This window comes from Taudactylus pleione, unplaced genomic scaffold (assembly GCF_031769625.1).
Source record: "Taudactylus pleione unplaced genomic scaffold, aTauple2 ptg000061l, whole genome shotgun sequence".
In the NCBI taxonomy this organism is placed as follows: Eukaryota; Metazoa; Chordata; class Amphibia; order Anura; family Myobatrachidae; genus Taudactylus; species Taudactylus pleione.
The window spans coordinates 6,087,338-6,109,402 of record NW_028284463.1 but is presented as its reverse complement, the minus strand read 5'-3'; positions in this window follow the sequence as shown (position 1 = coordinate 6,109,402).

Sequence of the window (22,065 nt, the reverse complement as noted above, 5' to 3'; positions counted from 1 at the left end):
CAATATTACTTTTATATCCATTATATCGGCATGTTCTGCATTTCAGCAGAGTACATGCCAATATTTTCACTACAGTATGTCAACATCTATTTTGATCATTGCCCCTAACCTTAAGCCTAATGTTAACATATTGTTTGCAGTATAGTGTAATGTGTCTCAGAAAGAATAGTAATGTTAGAAGACAGCTACAGCTCCAGTAATGAAAATAAAATGTACAGTAAGTATTTCTATTCATAACGTTAATCATGTACAATCAATATTTCCTTATAAGGTTTGCATTAAAAATAATATTAGATTGTACTATTTGGATTTATTGATAGGTTGTTTATTTCTACTGACCCAATATACTTATTATCACTGACACAATGATAACTTCTCTTTGTCAGTTTACTATCAAAGTTAAGTGTCTTTAGTAAGCATATACTGTATAAATAGTATTAAAAATTATAAACTGATCTTATTTGGCATCATTTAATATAGAGATGTGTGTGGACCCACGTGTTTTGGATTTGGAAAAACCACCCTGAAATTTTATTATTTTGGTTTTGGCAAAACCACCCTCAAAAGTTTTGGTTTGGATTTGGTTCTCTGTTTGGGGGTCGATCCAATTAGCCATGATGATCTCACCGGTGCAAGTCATCGTAGCAATGGTCACACTTTACAGCAGCCTAGATTCACAGAATTTTGTTTGCAGCCCCATAGGGCTGTGATCAAAATTCCACAAATTCGGGTGCAGAGTGGGCCACGAAAGGTGCGAGGTACCCATTGCCGGCATTTTATCACCATTATAATGGCAACTTGCACAGTTCACGGATAATTGGATTTCTTTAAAATTAAAAACAGCTAAAATTATGTAATTTTAATTGTTTACTTGTAATCCAAAACAGATATTTGTTTTCTAAATCCGAGTTCCAAAGTTACAGCAGACCCGAGCAAGGAGTTGATTCTACTCGGAAACCCAAACGTGATCCAAGAGTGGACTCATTCAACTCAGGACACTGAAGATCTTGTGTGTTTGTTTTTTAAGAAAACCAAACCGAACATCTCTAATTTAATAAGTTATAAGAAAAATTTACAGATTTACATGACTGTTATGCTCAAATCACTGATACATAATAATCACTACTATAAAAGACACATTTAATTTTTAATTGAGTTTAAAAAAGACAAGAATTACTATTTTGAATACTAAGCTCTTCTAAAACACATACAAGTAAAATTTTAAAATTTTTTTACCTTTGTCTAATTAAAAGTCATAAGATTTCCAACCAGGAATTTGTTAGCAAGACATAAATTATTCCAGTAATATAATGTGATATTGTGATATCTTGTGAAATTGAATTACTTTCTTACCTTGTCATCACTGCAATAACACAGTGTCCTCTAATGTAACACTTACAGGACTGAGAGCGGACTGATTAGACCTTTTTATACCTTTATAAACTCTGCACAATGATCTCACATTAAATAATATCACCTATAGGGAAAATGATAATGTTTGGAATTGCATCATCCTTACTTAGCTCTTGGGGTTTATATAAAGTGCTTGTTAGACAAAGTATAATGTAACAGTAAAGAGTTTTACAGCAATCACTGCATTGTTTATAGTTATATTATTATTAGATTTTAATTGTAAACTACACAAACTATACTTTACACAGCACCATAAAAGGACTATATGTTCAAAGTATCATTGAAGCTTGACATATCATAGGTACAGTAAATGTAAGTTGACATACAGTATAGTAGTTTAAGAATAACACAGAACAATAAACCACTGAACTAGAATGTGGATAAATGGTGAGTGTTGTATAAGTAATTTTATATACTGAAGACAGGTGTGAGGTGAGTCATAGGAGGGAAAGATAGTTTTGCACTCAATGAGTTTGGACCCAACAAAGGGTAAGCACACAGAGTCTAGAAAATAAGAGACAAGGAGCTATGTAAGAAAGGATCATGCTAGAGATGAACATGAGGAAGGAGGGTCCTGCCCATGAGGGCTTAGTGTAGAGCAAAAAACATAAAATTGCAACAAAAAACATAATAAAGAACAGGATATTGGACATCTGGGAGCAGAAGGGATCTCACAGTCTATACTCATCTGCTGAATGGCTACATCTGCTTACCCATGAGTGTTGTTACTGTGTCTCCCCTACTGATGGCTGCAGTCTGGCATCTTGATTGTGTGGGCTCCAGGTTGATTTGTTAATTTGGTATAGCCTGCGGGCCAGACAATTGGTGTTTACTCTTTACATCCCATCCCCCAAATTGTACCTTGGGGAGCAGCCATATCATCTCCACCCTGATGTTGTGTTTTTTTCTGGCATTGGTGTAAGAAAAATTAGACTGTCTCATTATAGATCTTTAATATGCATGCAAGCTACAGTTGGACTACATCTCCCCCATCTGCCAATATAACTGGGGCATAAATAATTAATTCTAGCTGCTTAACTCCTAACAGGGAACCAGTGAGACAGCACAGCATCTGCTCTGAAGGCTTGAATTTACCTCTCTACTTTAGACTCTACAGAATGCTCCCCATAAATTTTATTATGCAATAGTTTCCCTGCACAACTATGTTCCAGGCTACATGAGACATGAATAGGAATGCATTTTCAACCTAGGATGTGAATCTTTAGAGTACAGTTCTTGCTAGTTTTGGCTAGAGATAAGTGGTTCAGTTTTCTTGCATTTCGAACACACCCAAACTTAGGGATAATGAGCAGTTTCATTGCAATTGGGTTCATTAGCATATTCTCACAGCGGTCGGGTACATGAGAACGGAGCTTTGCGATCTTGGTTGTATTAGGCCCTTAGTACATTGCTTTGCCTCATGTCATCTACTGTATCTTCTAATACAGTTTACTTTAATATTCAATTTATTTACCATTAAATCTCCACTTTTCAACCTCTCAATAATAAACATTTGTTATTGTGCAGACACATTTTCCTCCACTGTACTGTACTTTTACTTCCTTTTGTGCAAATCTTCATCACTTTCACTCACATTTATACAGTACATTTTTCCAATAGTACATCTAGTTTTCCTCCCCCTATTCAACTCAGTCACACCATGACAATGTTTTTTCCCACTTCCCCTCCACTCAGTGTCTACCTAATCCTCTGCTCTGCCCCCTTCTTCCACCTCTATCATTTCCCCTTGTCTGGTCTACCTCCTCCTTCCTTTATCTCCCCTCATCTGTCTGCCTTCCCACCTCTCCCATTACTCCACTTTCATTCTCTTCTACCCCACCTGGGTCCTTCTACCCCACCACTAATCTTTCCTCCAAACCTCATCTCCATGTCACTCCACCTACATCCACATCTCATTTATCTGCCTCCCTGCCTACTGCCACCTACAGGTTCCCTTCCCAACACTGGTGACCGCACATTCTTTCCACTACTTTCATCTCGGTCACCAAAATTAATCTCACCTTCTCATTATAGCAACCCTGATAATCTTATTCACATCTCTCCTACAAACACTGTCCCTCTATCCTGTGCCATCTGCAATGCAAGATCAGTCTGTAATAAACTCGTTCTCATTCATGATCTTTTCATCTCCAGCAACTTGTATCTCTTAGCCATTACTGAAACCTGGATTTCACCCTCTGACACCACTTCCCCTGCAGCTCTCTGCACTGGGGGTCTCACCTTCTCTCATGATGTTACATGGTGATGTCGGTGAATGGCAAGGTTTTTTTTTAACTGTGTGCATCTTCCAAGCACAGTCAGCTGAGTGCAAGCAAGTTCACATTTTTAGTTCGGGCACTAAGGACTTTAAAAAGTGATCAAGGCACATGAAGCGTTATGTGAGTGCACTGCAGAAAATAACTCTAAGCACCTTTATGTGTAATAACATTAGGTTTGCAGTGTAAATTATGCTGTAGAACACATTGAAGTAGTATTGTAGTGTATGTACTGCATTTCATTGAAGAACTCACGCATTCGCAGTTGTGATTTTCAAAAATGACAACTGGTGGACAAACACTAGTATTGCACTTGCCAGCTACCCCATACTCCACACTAAACCTCAATGTCCATCCCACGACACCCCATGACAGAATACACCACCCTGCGACCAGGCACAGTGCGAGTACATTATCAAACTATATGCCATAATGAGGATAGATGAGCGTGGTTACATCTGTAGAAATTGAGGATGCTGCTGTGAAAGTACAACAGGATTAGGGGTATATGGGTGTCTCTGATGCTAATGAGGATGTTGGTGATGAATGTGTTGGAAAAGAAAAAGATTATAATATTCAGAAGTAGGATGTTGTTTGTGTCAAAGTAAGTCAGTCACCAGTGGTAGCAGTTATTTTCTGTGATAAGAAGGCTTTGTCATGCCTGGCAATAAGCCCCCCAAAACTATTTTTTACCCAAATCCTAACAACATGTGTCAAGCCATCTGTACCATTTGTTAGGGCAAAGTAAGTAGAGGTAGAAAACTTAACAATCTAGGCAGGTCTTCCATATTATATTATGTTCAGTGAGTACATTTAAGATATTTATCAAAATCTCAAAAATCCTGTTAAATAATAACAAGCAGTCCAGCATCAGCTATCAGCAGCATAGATAGATTCCTGCACAAGCAGTCTTCACCACCAACACCTTCTTCATCAATATCCTCATTAATGATTGTAAGTAGTCCTCCTGCATTCAATTTGTAAAAGGTAACTGACTCCTCCCTTATCCAGGATTCCCAATAGTTGTGTGCTAGGGCTACAGCTGGTGGTGAATCTTCATTACAGAAGGGGACCATGAAGAATAGTAGTTATAAAACGATAATTGACTGTGAAACAATTATTTGCAGGAAGATGCAAGTATGAAAGCTTCCATCCAGTTGCAGAATGCATCATCAAAGCCATGACAGCTATGCTAGCATTATATCTGTATTCAATATCAGCCATCAATGCATCTGATTTTAGAAAGTTAGTTGAAGTCCTGTGTCCCTGCTACCAAATTCCATCTCAATTCCATTTTATGAGAAGAACAATTACTCTCCTATACCGAGACGTGAAAAAACTTATTCTTGGCCTAAAAAATTTCATCGTACTGAATATCCACTTAACTTCAGATATGTCAACAAGCAGGTCTGGTCAATCTAAAGATTAAATGATTGTGACAGCCCACTGGGTGGGTGTAAAGCCTTCAGAAGCATCAGTATCTAAGACACAATACCAGTTCATTCATAGTCAAGGCTCTCTGTTTTACTGGCTTCACTAAGATGCATACCAGTGTCAACCTATGAGAAATCTCAGGGATGTAATAGTAAAAAGGCATACCCCGCTAATATTCTCCTTAGGATTTGTCATTTTGCATAATGCAAGTAACATTTTATGAGCATTACAACTGGGTGAATTTCAACATGTACCATGTTTTGCGCACAATAAACTTAGTAGTTCAGATTTAAAAATAAATTGATGCATGCCAGATAGCCCACAAAATGTCTGGCTATTTTTTCGGCATTCAGCAACCACATGTAGAAGATTGCAGCATCTATAAGAATAGATCCATTTGCCATGATACCAACTGAATAAAGCCATAGAAACCAGGTGGAATTCCACCCTTTGTATGCTTCAGTGACTGGAGGAATAGCAACAAGCCATCCAAACATACACAACAAGCAATAACATAGGGACTGGGAAAGGGGGGCATTGTACCTTACTCCAGCATAGTGGAGAATACTCTGAATTTTCTGAGAACTACTGAAAACATTTTAATTAGTAAGCAATTACATGATTTCAGACACTGCCTGTTGCCTCCCTTAATTAAACTACTGGGAAAACAGCTAGAGAACCTGAAGGAGAAGATGAAATGTAGCAATTCCGCTAAGTAAATCATGAATCAAAATATATTTTCACAGCCATGCTTGATCCTAGGCTTAAGTTTTCTGTAATGTCTCTCTTTCCAACTGACATAGCTCTTAAAAGATGCAAAGAGCTACTTGCAAGCAAGTTCTCATCTAAAGAGGCACATGACACAACAAAGTCTAATGATTCACTTTCTCCTGCAAATGCTACTAGCAGAAAAAAATTAGCTTTTCAAGTAGACCCACTGGTGATGAGGATGAGTCAACTTAGCGCACAATTGTGTAATCTAAAAATAATTACCCTAAATTATTGACACCTCTACCGTGACTCAATCTGAACTCATTTGAATACTGGGAGGAAATATAGGCAATTTTGAAACACCTGTATAAACTACTTTTGCTTTATTTAAGCTGCCCACCTACCAGTTAGGACTGAGAGTGTTTAAAACATCCGGGAACCTTGTGAGCAATCAGCATAGGAGGGTAGTTGATGTTTATATAAATAAACTAGAAATACTATGAGAAAGGTCTTGTGTCCATGGCTTTCTCAGCCAATCATCGCTCAACCCATAGATTTCAATGGAATTTTCTGGCTTCATTTGGGAAGTACTGTACTTAGGGCATGATTTAGAGATGGATGCTAATGCAATCGCAGCTGCAATTTCACACAGAACAAAGTGAAAAAAATATGCTAATAGTTCAAGAGTTTACTTGAGCATAAGCACATCCCCAGATACCTTCTAACATACGTATGACATTGCATACCTATGTAAATATCAGTAACATTGACGCAGATGGAGTGGCCATCTTGCCCTTGCTATAAGTCTTACCTGCCACAGACTCGCAGCTCTCCTGATATGCAGAGGGCTATCATGCTGTGTAGGAGATTGCAGGGGCTAATTTATGCACGCCAATGTAACGGTCGGACACACCTGCATTTTTCTGACAACACCCAAATGCTGAAAATCTGTCACTCACTCTGTGATAGATAATCACAATGCAATCAATACACATGCGCGATGGCAAACATACATAATCACCACAACATTCATCTGTGAATCAGGCCCCTAGTGTACAGTACTATGTCCCTGTACTTTGGAATTTCATTTTTTAATTTGCCAAGACCTGGGATGCATACTGGAGAAGAGGACTGACCGGCAGCAGGAAGTAAGTATGTAAGTACTGTGAGTGGGATTAGTGTGAGAGCAAGTGAAAAAGGAAGTGAATATGTAATCAAATAATAAAAAATTTGGTGTGTGTCTTGTGGTTTTTAATATTTTTTCATAGCAGGGTGCCAGTGCCAGCAGCCTGCTGGCACTTTTAGTCCTACAGGCAGCACAGGGCAGGTTGCCTGGGACATGTAGTCCCATGTTGAAAAACAATGTTAACCCTTTATTTATACCATTTGACCTGCATTCACATAACCAGTGATGCAGGGAAGAGCCCAAGGCTTTCAGACCAGGGCTGGTTAATGCCTTGTAGGGGTGACCTCATTTTTTGGGGGGGTCCCCACTTTTTGAGGATTGACAGCCTTGGCCTTTAGCTGAAGACCCTATGCAGTGTGTCTACCTGCTGTGGCATTACAACCCCAGCTTGTTAAGCCTGGAGCTGGTTAATGTAACATAGGGGTAACTCCACACCGGTTTTCCCCCCAATTTTCCTTGATCAGACCAAGCTAAAAGATCAAGGGCTAGTTATCAATGTACGGGGAACCCCACACCATCTTTATTTTTTAATTTTTAACTCTTACAAAGCTTTTAAACCTAAGAAGCATCAATAGACATGTGCATTTAATTTGGAAATTGAATGTCAGTTTTGAAGTCAAATTTTATTTCATTTTCAATCTGACTATTAGTAAATGAGGGCATCCTGAAGTGGTCTATGTGAAAGTATCTATGTTTCGTTGATGTTCGATTTTGGTTGGGATTTGCTTTTATAGTTAATTTTATATATTTTTTTTTGCCTTTAGTAAATCCCTGATTTGAAAAATCAAATTGAAATTGACTACAAATACACCGAAATTGCAAAATAGACCAAAAATTGTCTATTAGTAATTATACCCCCAAGCGTCAAGAAAGGAAACAGCTACTGAATACCTTCCAATTATTATTTATTATCAAGAAATTGGTGAGAGTGAAACCTCCTGCCACTTAAATATAAGCACAGCTGCTGCTAAGAGATATGTAGAGCCGAATTCAATTTGAGCCGAACTGCGATACTTTTTTGCGTCCCGGACTTTTCACCTACTTTGCCTGTTTTGTAGGTGGAAAAGTATCACGCACGTGTCTGCTTTACCCTGTATTCAATTTGAACGTACACGAAAACAGGACCCAGCAAAACTTGAACAGGTGGAAAGTACTGTCAGATTTGGGGAAATCAGCCAGACACCCCCCAAAAGATGCTCTGACATGGGGGTTCCCTATGGTACCCCCTGATTTGGCTTGCTAAAGGTATTTGGTATTTTTTAATGGCCTTAATAGCTGCTAAATAGCATTTTTATATACGTGGTACAGAATAGTATTCTGGAGTATGTTTTGCAGAAAATAACTTTTCCCAGCAAATTTGGGGTACTTGAAAATGGGGGTCAGCATATTTAAAAGTTGCTAAAGGGAAGTTGAAAAATCATGAAAAATCCACCTGCCGCAAGCACCTCCAATCAAAAAACCACTTGGGGCATACATTGTTTTTAACTTTGTACCCCAGCATTTTTTTTCACTCCTTTTTTCAAAGTCAATTTATGAGGTGTCCTTAAGTGTTTTTTAATTTTTTTTGACACTGTTTACCTTTGGGGGGACTGTCTGAAGGCTGCAGAGGGGTTCCCGCAATGTAGCACCGCAAAACCCCAATTCTGCACTTTTTCCGACTGCTTTTCATAGGCGAAACTGTTTCGCCTATTACATTGTATTGACTTTCTGCCTAGGCGGAAAGTCTTTCAAATTGAATACAGGGTAAAAGCAAAACAGGTGAAAATGACGTCATTGGCGAAAAAGTATTGCGGATCCGGACTTTTTGCCTCAAATTGAATACGGGCCATAATCTCTGAAAAATTACTTTACCACTGCACTGGAAAAGGCTATAGGAGTCCATGGGGTATGAATAGTATGGGGCAATTTCCATGCATTGGTGCAAGCTTGGCAATTAGGGCTGTAAATTTAAAGCAGCAATAATTTAAAAGGCAAAACCAAGTAAGTTTGTCTTTTAAATTATAGCTGATTTGAATCCTACATGCTTCAAGCACAGATCTCTTTAGTCCATGGAAATATCACCATATTACATATTTTCCTGACATAGCTATTCTGGACAACTGATGACTGCCGTGGAGACAAAGGGCTAAATTTACTAAGCAGCTGTTTTGGTGACATTTAAAAACTTTATTTTTTCCCAAAGGCTCATAAATTTCAGGAGTTTAAGAAAAGATCACTTAGAGACATGGGGGTACATTTACTAAGTGATGACTACAAAACCTACTGCTTCTCTGTGTGATTAAGCAGGAAATTTAAAACAGCATTATGAAGCTAAAAATACAATTAATTCCTATTTTAAGTTACACGCTTGGAAGAAGTGGCTTTTGCACTCCACTGTTTAGTGAATTTACCCCATGGACTATTTCAGTAGAGAAACTGAATTTTTCAAAGAAAAATCATGATTATAGACAATTTATCAGGAGTTGATTTCTTATAACAAGGTCGTTTCTGCAAGCTCTGTAGCCTACTGCAGAGGTTCCCAAATGTTATTTGTAAGGATTCCTAGCAGTTCAGGTTTTAGAGATATCCATGGTAGAGCACATGTGACTTAATTAGTAGCTCAGTCAATTTGATTTAACCACCTGTGCTAATCCATTTCTCTAAAACTTGAACTGTTGGTGGACCTTGAAGGTTGTGTTTGGGAACCTCTGCCTTACTGCAGTAGCTACTACACTGTCTGAATATCTGCAGTTCTGCACCTTTCCTTATGCTCTTTGTACTTCAGCTCTTGCCTTTGGTTCTTAGCATGTTTAAGTAAGGAATGTTGCAAGCCATCACTTAGTAGATTTACACCATTGTGAAGTGTGCACTTGTCTACTGGGGACAATCCAGTAGTAAACCAAAGTCTTAGTTCCAATTACATCATTCCATCCTTTCTGGCTTGTCCAAATCCAGGAAACACATAGGCCAGAAAAAGAGGAAGGAATTTAGTTTAATTGTTTTCTTGTACATTTTTCCTGTCATCCAGCTGTGTTCTTGTGAGTCTCATGATAGATTATCTTTTGATAAATATGTTACTGTAAGTCAGTCAATGCATTTATTTCATCTTGAACCTCTGCATGTAAATACAGATGGGCTGATTTAGCATTTGTTATTTATTTATTTATTTATTTATTATCAGTAATTTATATAGTGAATACATAATCCTTTTACAAAGGATATATGGTCATTCACATAAGACCCTGTCCCAGTGGAGCTTTCAAACTATGGGACTGATTCAGCAAGGATTGTTGTTCTGCTTATGCAAATGAAATGCAGATGCTAATATCAGTGGTGATGGTGATATGCAAATGTTTGCATTGACATTGCGATCACAGCCTAACATAAGGCCACCCACTTCCCCTTACTCACATTCATACACTTTGGCAAAATAGTGAAATAATCAGTAACATCAGACCCATACGAACAGTTAAGGCAGGTCAGACCTCACTCAGGAACTGCAAACTTCAATGCACACTATGAGGCCTTAGGCTACATATGGTATCACAGTGGAAACTGATTGCATACCCCTGCTATGCCATTGAAATACACTGGCACGCCCTACCACCCCCATCACCACCCACAAATGGCACTTCCTGTCAATCACTCTGCGATGGATCTGTGTCACCACTATGATCGCAGTTCCTGGTTCACGCATGTACACTGCGATACATGTGCATATGCAGTATGCAACAATCAGCCAATTGTGTACATATGAACAACTGCAATCCTTGCTGAATCAGGCACAATATTCCCTACCATATATACACAATAGTGTTATATTTTTTGATGGAGCCAATTAACTTACCAGTATATTTTTGTAGTGTGGGAGGAAACTTGAGCACCTGGAGGAAGCAGGCCCGGCAACAGTGGGGGACTAAGGGCAACCTGTACCAGGCCCTGAGGTCCAAATGGGCACAAAGCGGGGCCATGGACAGAAGACTTAGTGCTCCAGCCATGACTGCCAGCACCCATAGCCGCCACCCTGTTCTTTTGCAATCTGGCCCAGGGAGCACTGGGCTTGACTTGCCAGTGGCTCAGATGCAACCTGGGCCAGACATGACCTGTTCAAGCAATGCAGCAGCATGTCATGATAGGTCATGCTGCTGCACTTCGTCTCTGGCAGTCAGGAATGCCACACACATAGTGGACTGTGCTGCACCTGTGTGCGGAGGATAGGGTTGCTGTGTGTGGAGGAAGGGGCTGTCATGTGCAGGAAGGGGCTGGGGTGAAGGGGGCTGTGTGCGCTGGAAGGGGCTGAGTGCGCAGTGAAAGTAGCTGGTGACAGAGGAAGGGGCTGAAAGCTGGGGAAGGGGAAGGTGAAGGGGGCTGGGGGCAAAGGAAAGGTGAAGGGGGCTGAAGGCAGGGGAAGGTGAAGGGGCTGAAGGCTGAGGAAGGTGAAGAGGGTTGTGGGCTAAGGAAGATGATGAGGGGCTGAGGCAGGAGATGAGGGGCTGAGGACTAAGGAAGGCTGGTTACAGACACCATCCCTCTTACCCCAGAGGCATCCACAGCTCTTTGATCAAGATGACCTGCCTGCATCATCAGTGACAGCATGTTAAGCCAGTGTCTTTTACTTTATTAAAAGGCTGGCATATCTTTCAGTTAACTTCTTCACATATCATGCATGCAGGGGAGCTATGTGTTGGTGTGAGGTTGGGGTGGGTGGTGAGAAGGTGGGGCTCCCAGAGACATCGGTGTACTGGGCCACAAGATTTCTGTTGCTGGTCCTGGGAGGAAGCCCACATAAGAATGGGTAGAGTATGCAAACTCCACACAGCCATGATTTGAATCAGACCCAAGACCTCAGTGCTGTTTCAGTAACCACTACAGCATTAGTTTAGCATATACAAATTTGGCCAACTATGGGTGAGTACTACATATCTAAGCTGCATCTCCACTTGTGGCTGATTATTGTAGGTGTTACTGGGCAGCAAAAGAGCTTTCACACATAGCATAAGTATTAAGTATGTGTATCATACTGTAGTTGTGTAGAAGGAATTTCCGGCTTTTCAGGACTGAGCATACATAGAAAGCCATCTAATATCAGAGATATCTAGTGCACCAAATATAGTACTATTGTAAATGACCACTATTAGTGTTGACCAGTACTTTCATAGGTGAATGAAAAGATTTGGCCAACTCTGAATGTAGACCAAAATCTGTATCCACATGCATCTCTAAATCAGCAATGGGGTTTGCAAGTTCAGTAAGTTTTACAGCTAAATTTTTTATTTTTATTTTATTAACTTTTATTTATGAGGTGGCACAAAGTATATGTAGTGCCATACAGGGGAAACATATAAAGCAGTAACAGGGTATCAGAGTATAAATACAAAACACAATGACAAACCATTGCATAAATACATAGCACAAGCGCCAAACATTAGTACCTCAGCACAGACTAAGCATGACAATTAACATGGGGAAAAGCAGGGGAACTTGCAACAGCATGCAGGAGTTTACAGTGGTGAGTTATTGGTGGGAATGGATTCAGTATTCAGTGATCCTGTAGTCAGTTCTGTAGTTGCACAATGAAACTTGGTCATTTTGTTGGTGTGAGCTTTGCACATCAGTGTGAGGTCAGCATTATTGATTATGATGTCTGATAAAATAATCTATGGCTTTTAAGAACAGTATTACCTCTTCTAAACACAACAAGTTGAGAAGTTGCTTGGAGCAACCAATCAGCTTCTAGTTATCATATATCAGGTACATTTTATAAAATGATAACTAGAAGGTGATTTTTTCCTATGGGGAACTTCTCCACCTGTTCTCTTTAGAAGGTTTGATAAATCTCCTCCAATGACTTCACCAGATATAATTATAAATTGTTCTAGGTCAAGCACATTACACTTTTCCATAGAGATGGTAGGCTTTCACAATCTCATACATTATAACTAGCTGCACTGACATGTCTTGTGCTTTTAATTTGTGCAAATTACATCAGGGATCCCAGTAGGTAGTGGTACCCATGAGTTTGGCACTGACTCTGGACAGAGCCTAGATGGTAAATTTACTAAGAGTCATGTCTGGCCCATTTTGAAACCCTCACAGCATCGCTGAAACACTCAAATTTACCAAGAATTGTGTTTTCCTTAATCATGTTTTTCGATGGTGTATGGGTTCATGTTTATCCCCATGTGCCCTGTGTCTGACCACAGCCAAACAGGCTTAAATATGTTATCTGCACATATCAGTGAGATACGTGCAGGCTGCATTTATGTTTAGTTTACAAAAAAAGTGTAAAAAAAAATGGCCTGGTATTCCCCAAAAGCATAACCATCCAGAACGGGCTCTGTGAGCCCATCTAGGATCTAAAAAAACAGGGGTCAAAATGTGAAGGGGTCCCAAATATTTTATGAGCCAACACTAGGCTTTGTGAGCTTGTCCTGGTTTTAAAAATAAGCAGAACCTCTTGCAATTTTTTCCCCATATTTTTAAAATTAGGATCGGCTCACAGTGCCCACTGGTGGTTCATAAAACATGAGGGTCCCCTACATTTTGTTCCCCATATTTTTAGAGCCAGGACTGGCTCACAGAAACCAAAGATGGTTATGATTTTAGGGGGGAACCCCACGTCATTTAAAAAAAATGTAACCCTTTTTTTAGTTATTTACAGGTAGAAGCATACATGCAACACACTGATCTATTTGTGTGTCTGCTATACACACAACCCAGGAGGTAGTCTATTTATAACTTCTATTTTGGATAGAGTTTGCTAAAATTACACCCGTGATTATAATCACAATACTTGGTAAACTCTTTTGCTGCATCCCTGTCTATGGAAAATACCTGCAAGTTTTGGTGTATTTATTTCTATTTGTGTTTTCACTTATGTCTTGCAGAGAGATTCATGACTTCGCACCTAAATTTGCGAGAGTAAAAAATGGCCTAACACACACGTGATTGACATCTTAACCAGACACGATTCTTAGTACATTTACCCCTATGACTGTATTACCCTGACAACACTTGCATCAGGACTGTGATCATGCAGATCCCCAAGATATGATGTACTGAGGGAACAGCTGAATATAATACTCACAATGTATTTTTGAAATCTCTGCCAATTATACCATACACCTCTCTAATCACATAACCTGTGGAACATACACAAAGGGGTCAAAGGTCCCCTAACACTATCACAGTTGTGCAGGCTTAGCGACACAAACTACCATGCAATTAGTTGATCTCCATCTGCTTTTTGCAATAAATTATAGTCATAGCATAACCTTAGTAATTTAATAGCTTCCTCAAAAGACTGGGTTCTGGAGCATATTTGACAATAGGCTAACAAATGAACACTTTATTTACAAAATACAATACTAATTTACAGAAATTATTTAATAAAAAGGGTTAATGAATACATAGGCAAATTTGTTGCAATTTTAATATAAGAGGGAAAAACGTACACAGAATTACATGCAGGTGTAGGACTCAACTCAAAATTGATCCCATAAACAGCATACTTTCATACATTTTATCAGTTTTTCCCACCCAATAGGTAGGTTAATACTTTGTCCCTGATAACTGGCTGACTTGTTAATTAACAAATTGAACATGTGAGTACTGCCACTTATCTTTTAACCTAAGTTCAAATATCTAAACATAATTTCCCCTATGTAATTGCTACATTAAATTTGGTAGGTTCAAATTAAACTATAGTATATAAGCTATCAAATGAATATTATCACAACTGGTCTAAGATGTGTGTAATTAAATACCTAATTTCTCCCAAATCATACATCTTAGATACCCCCAAATACCACCAGCCAATATAACCAGATATTTGACTTTGATTTTGGAAACTCCTAGTTGTTATATAAATAACACTTTTTTATAAAAAAGATAACATTTGGTAAGGTATTTGATCCCTATTGATATTAGTTCACACTTTGTGACCAGACTGCTGTTTGCATAAGTCCTTCTGTGTTGGGTTCCATGTAAGCATCCTCCAGTCATCTATATGCAGACATAGTTGAAAGGCCTTTTGTCTGCACATCTTGGGCCTGATTCAGACCCACTTGCGAGTGGCTGTCCGCTCACAAGTGGGTTGATGGTCTGCACTGTGCATGCGCACGACGGGGGGAGCTCCGTCATGCGCATGTGCGAGACGCGACGAGCGAAGGACTTTCCTTCGCTCGTTGTGTCTGATCAAAGGGGGCGTGCTGTCAATGTTGATTGACAGCACGCCCCCTTTGGTGGGCGTGCCGGGGGCATGCCTCCCAGATGGGGGCGTTCCCAAGGGAACGCCTACCGTCAGAAGCCGGCCCCACTGACATCACTAGTGATGTCAGTGGGAGTGATTTTGGCTCTGATAGAGCCAAAATCACTCTGGGCCTTGCGGTTGAGAAACTTAACCGCAGGCTTCGGCTCGCAGTGGCGATGGTCGCGATGGTCAAGACCATCGCGACCAACATCCTGCACGCTCATATATGCTGTGGGTGGTGACCAACAGCTATACGAGCGTCCAGGAGGACGCTCCATAATTATGGAGGTGGGCCCTGATTCAGAGCGAGTGCTCTGGTCAGAGCGTCCGGCTCTGAATCAAGGCCCTTGTTTGGATCCTTGTTTTTCTGGACAAAGCATAATATACATACTAATGAAACTACACCATGTCACCTCCGGCTTCCTGAGTGTAATTAAAGCTCCTATTGATCTCTTTGGGCAACATTTTAACAGTATATAAAAAAACATAGCAAAACAAAATCTGATTACCTGCCCTCACTGACCTTACATTTACAAAAAAAACATTTCCTATATATAGTTATCATTTCAGCAATAGTTGAATTATTATTAATGGAAAAGATTTTCCTCTCTACAATGCCCTGACCATCACAGAGCACATGCATTATGAGATGTGAGAATGAAGAACTTCTACTGTGTCTAAAGCTTTAAGACAACCAGAACTCCCTCGAGGTGGAATTTCTGTGATCATCACTAAATCCCTGCTGATAATTTTTTCACTTTGCTGTACACCTTGCCACCTAACTGTGAGAGGGTGTTGATGAATTCCATGAATGGAACACTGCTCTAGCAGATCTGTAATTTATTATATATGATGTCCTTGTGGACTTTTGAATATTGGTAAGACCTTCAGACAGCTAAAAGAAAGGATGGCCCTGCATACTGTAGGTCTAATATACATGCGGCTCACCATCAGAGCAACCAGTTGCCAGACATTTTTTCAACTGCAAACACAATGTGTCTACCATCAGGGATAAAATGATAAACTGGATTCCACCTAGCACTAGAGGTGGTGACTGCAATCGCATCCTTCTACAGCCTGGTGGATTCACACTCTACAGATCGTAAATCCCCAGGTTTTAAATTAGATTCTTTCTTTCTCATGCTTCCTATAATTTCCGAGTGTGTTTATTACCTTCCTGGCTAGCCATTCACCTTATATTTATCTAATATTCAAAGCAAGGTGGTTTCAATTAGTTATTTAGAGCCGTTTCCCAGGACACACTGTTTGCGTGTTGTTGCCTCTAAACCATCTCATTTGTTTATGTGTCAACTATTTTAGAGTGTTATATAGTTTTCCCCTTCAGCTACTATACCTGTTATACATTAGCATATATACTATTACATGTTCTTTTAGTATTAGTGCATATTGGCCTCTGTCACTGTTCATGTGCATTGATTTTATACTTTCATACCAGGCATCACCATGGTGGTGGGTTGTTATGTTGTTGTCATGCCCCCTGGAGATGCCAGGATACTGACAATACTGCATATCATGTGATGCCATCAGGTCTCTGATGGGAGCCCCAGCATGGTGAAAGTGAAGCACGGGTGAACACTATTTAAAGGTATGTTTTTGTATTATATTGTCTTGATAAAAGTGTTTGTCCCCTGAAACGTCATCTTACTCCTTGATTTCTGGAGATTCTTTATTCAAAAAGCTATGCGACACAGAGTGCCGTCCAATATTCTTGGAAGATAAATACTAATAGGAATGGCACTGGGCAATGAAAATGAAGAGAAAAACAGTATTCTCTTTTTAAAGCATACATAAAATAGAACTAGAGAATCAAAGATCTGTGAAATTTTTCTTCATTTGGGCAGTACAGTACAGAAGCAAAACTGATCATTACCAGTGTATTTTTGTTGATGTACTTAATTGTACTGCTTGTTAATTCTCCTATTATCACAGTGATATGTACAAATCCTCACTTCATCTCTGCTTTGTATCTATTTCTCTGTAATTTGTCTTTTGTTGATATCTGTTATACAACTGTCACTGTCCCTAACCTGCTGGTAATGTTAATATCCTGGAATAACAAAATCTACTTTGCCCAATCCTTTACTCACATGTTTCTCTTTTTATTTGTGGTCAGTACTGAGGAAATGCTATTGACTGCTATGGCCTATGACTGATTTGTCATTATTTGTAAACCATTATACTTCTGCCATATTTTGTGTAGGGAAAACTGTTCTCTAATAATGACTGCAATATTGGCAGCATCATGATTGAATTCATTATTATTTATAGCCCCAGCTTTAAACATAAGTCCTTCTGTTATTCTATTACAATTCACAAATTATTATCTGATCCAAAAGCTCTGGCAGAGATCTCATGTGCAGGTATAGAGCTATGATATATGGTAGTGGTTCTGGAAACATTGATTATGCTGTTTTGTTTATTTCTTTGTCATTTTTTTGTCAAATATAAAAATTATCTCCATTATCTTGTGCATTAAAATGAGAGATGAAAGAAAAAAAACCTTCTCCATCTGCTCATCCCACCACATTGTAATCATCATGTACTATGTGACAGCTGAATTTGTGTACCTAAGCCTCTGTCAAACCACAAAGATATATTAGAACAGGTTTTGACTGTTTTGTATGCTACTGTTGCTCCCATGCTATACCCCCTGATTTACAGTCTACAAAATAAAGACAAAAAAACAGAGATAAAGAGGTTATTTAGGTTTTATTTAAAAATATGAATACTTTGACATGTATTTTTTTCTATATATGCCTGCTTGCTCTGCAATAATAAAATTAAATCTATTAAGTGATGTCTTTAATCTGAGATATATGTTTTTCATCAATGAGTCTCACGTATGATTAGAGGTCTTTTGAAGCTCCACAAATTCTGTTCACCATAAATCAAATTAATTAAAACAAACATTGTTAATTAAGTGATACAAATTGTGCTAATACATCCATGGTAATCTTTATTTTTATGCATTCCTGTAAGGATTCATTTCCTATTAGCCATCTTTGTTGCAGAATCTAAGTTATTTTTTAAATTTACATATACAAGTAATAATATATACAGAGAAGCATTGACGCAGCCTGGTGCTTAAACATATATTTGCAAATATATGTGACAAAGTTGTCTGAATCTCTAATATCCTGTAGTATTCAAATGTTATTGCTGGTATTATGCACTGTGCTGGGGGAACACTATTTTTTTTTTAGTTTAGATTTAACCCTTCCCTTTTCAAGCACCTGTGAGAGACCATTGAGTTTATTTAAGCAACCACTATTTTTTTTTCTCAATTGTGAAAAAGTTGCAGTTGCTGAAAGTGAGATGCCCATGTCTGTCCAGACACCCCCTGTTACCACCAAGAAACACCCTCTGAAATTCCACCTCTTTGCTCTGCATCCCCCTGCAGTAACCAATGTTTAACTGAGATGCATGCACAGACTGAAATCATCAGCTGCTTGCATCCGACATCAACACTGTTTCCACCTCTGAATCATGACCATTATCTATAATAGTTCCTGGAAGGCATGTTTGGCCATCGTGACAGGTTGCAAAAGTTTTTTCAAATGGTCTTTGACACTACGTGATGCACACCAGCCATGATAAGGATAGATCAGTGCAGGGACACTAAAAGAACAAGGGAGGCCGCGATTAGCTTGAAAATGATAAAATCTACAAAATAATACATTTGGCAACCCATGATGCCATGATATCATGGGTGTTGTCAGACTTCCAGGAGAAAAACATTTAATACCTATAGCCAATCTTCCCCTTTGTGGTGTTGACTTTTCGTAACAATTTGCTGCTACAGAACAAGAATAAAGTATTTACTAAAAGTATTTTATCTGCATTTCATGTATAAGTCAATAAGAAGTTATTTTTTATTTCTAAATTAATTAATACACTTTTGATAATTATTAAACATAAATATGACAATTGGCTCTTAGCCCAGTTACAGTATCAAGCACATTATTTTTATAACAAAAACAGAAATAACAAATCCATAAATGGGCCATATGTAAAATGGTGAGAGATTAGAAGATGTGAGAGTTTAACAGTAAATTGTCATAGTTTTTAAACTCGCCCAATGAAATAGAGTCTGAGAACAGGCAAACTCTCATATTTTTAGACTCAAAAAGTATCACGATTTAAACTCTCATCCAGATGTTTTTCCATTTTGAAGATAAAACTCGACCAATGTGAGAGTTTACTATTTTCTAAACTCTCACCCTATTTAATTTGGCCCATGGTAGTACATATGACAAACAATATTTCTTACACAAACTAAAACACAATGGTGTCAGTTACTTTACGGAATGTTCTATGATTGATGTTTTAATTTTGATTTATGTCACCACATTAAAAATTACAGTATACAGGACTCTAAAATTCCCTCTTATGCAACTTTTGACAATACAATTTTCAGGTATTCCCTATGATCATTATGAAGTATATTTGCTGTTCCCTTGATACAAGTTCCTTTCTAACAGCAACATTAATCTATTACAATTAATTTTCCTCAAGCAAATTAACATCCTCATATTAGTTATAGATTTTAGCATTAGACCATTTAGTGGTTATATTAATGAGCGCTTGCAATTATATTTAATAAATAAAGATCCCTTTGCAATTCTGACTCTAGGGCAAAATACTGTAAAACTAACCCTCAGTTGTAGACTCTGAGATTGTTAATTTATCAGATTACTTTTTAATGTTGTTCATATTCTATTGAACCAAATGAAAACTTATTGTGATACAACTAAGCACATTACAGTTTGCTGTGTATTGATAAAAGTGATTGTAATTTTATTTTAAAGTTAGCAGTGATTTTTGAGTGAAAACAATGATATTTTGGCATTTATATTTAAAAAAATGAAACCATATTTCATCTTGTTAGATTAAACTCAAAATAAATGTTACATAATTTGGTAGAACAGTAAGACTACGTAGAGTATTTTTAATATTTAAACACAGAAATTGCTGCATTTATATATATTATATGGTACTACATTAACACACTTTAAAGAGTAGCTTTGTGTGTTTACTGGAGCTGAAAAAATGGAAAAGAAGTAGGAAAGGCAGATGGGAATAAGTAAAGGTTTGAAAAAAAAACAAGTTGAAGTAAATGATAACTTTGTTTTTTTGATCTGGTGATTTCAGTAATCTAAAGATGCTAAGAGGAGCTTTGCAGATTAATGCAAGGAAAGTCGTAAATAACAATTTTAAAATTATTATTATTTTTTTTAATAAATAGTATACAATTCACAAAATAAAATATGTAATTTGAGAAAATAAAGACTATTGCAATTGGTAACAGGGATTTTGTCCTTTATTCAAACATGGACATTTTGCAGGTATGCCAATAGATATGAGACCTGCAGTAAATATAATAGTCAGTAGTAGCTGTCTGTGCCTCCTACTAGCATCAGCTTGTCTATTTGATGTTTCTTCCTCATCCAGTTGCAAAGAGAAATCACAGCAGCTATTCTAACAAATCACATTTATAAAAAAATCCAACCAAATTAATAACCATCCCCAGGCCTTTAAGTATAGACTTATCGAGCTAGAGCTAATGACACTATAGCAGGAGTTCATGCAGTGTGGGATACCAAGTCATATTTTCAACTACCCCTAGAATGATCACCCCAGGAATGGAATCCCTAAGAAGTGTTGACTCCACAAAAATTGTAGCCCATCTTTCTTAAGTGTAACCAGCCCTGGGTGGGCTCTTCTCCAGTGGGTACACAGGCAATAAATTAATATTAATAATAATAATATTGTTCTTTGCAGGTGGACTAGTGGTCATAACAAGCCTGTTAATGCATGATAGCACATGGAGAACCACAGGGACTAGCATCCCTTTGCAACCAGGACCCCCTGGTACCTGTAGTCCACCGGCAAAGAAGATATAAAAAATAACAGGACACAGATAACAAAGGTTTCAATATTGTATTAACCACTTGCCTGGCTTGGTCATATAATATGTCATCATGCTAGACTGGACTTTCCTTGACATGGCCGCATCTGATGTGACCAGTCAGACATGCTTGACTGGTCACTATATTTGTAACTTGCCTAACAGCTACCCATGTATTTGCAAATGCATGCAATCAATATCTCTGAATTTCTATGGCCATATAGTCTTCATATATTGTTGCAAGTATTATTCAGTGTGCTGAGGAACAATAGGGGGTTAAACCCCCCTCCTTTTTCTACTTAGTATGAGCCCTCCCTTTCATGCACCTGATTAGTACTGCTATATTGATTAAGCAACTGCCATTTTTGTTTGTTAGCTTGTACGCAGTGCCAGATTAAGGTCCTTATAGGCCTGGAGCTGAAATTTATGCAAAGCCTACAGTGTGCTTCTGCAGGGGTGTGACTAATGCCACAGGGGTGTGACTAGCAATGTAGAGGGTGTATATATGAGTATTTTATATAAATGTTAGGTTATTCGACCTGGCCAGTGATGTGCGGTGAGGTATATGGCTGAGAAGACACTGGCTAGTATCAGAGCCAGATTTACAGATACATATATGAACTTGAGGGTTCATGTGGGCATTATACAGCAGTATATACAGTAGTGCTAGAAATATGGAGAATTTTGATCAGGGATGTGCAGAAAATGTACACAAGGGAGGAATCGGTATGAAATCCTGGCTGCCGCATGGCCAGGAGTTCGATTCCCGGCAGCGGCAGCCTGACAAAACAGCAGAGCCCGGCAGCGGAAGCTCGACAGCACTGGAAATCCTGATCATCCTAAAGGTAAGTATATTCTAATCTAACCTAACCCCTAACTCTAACCC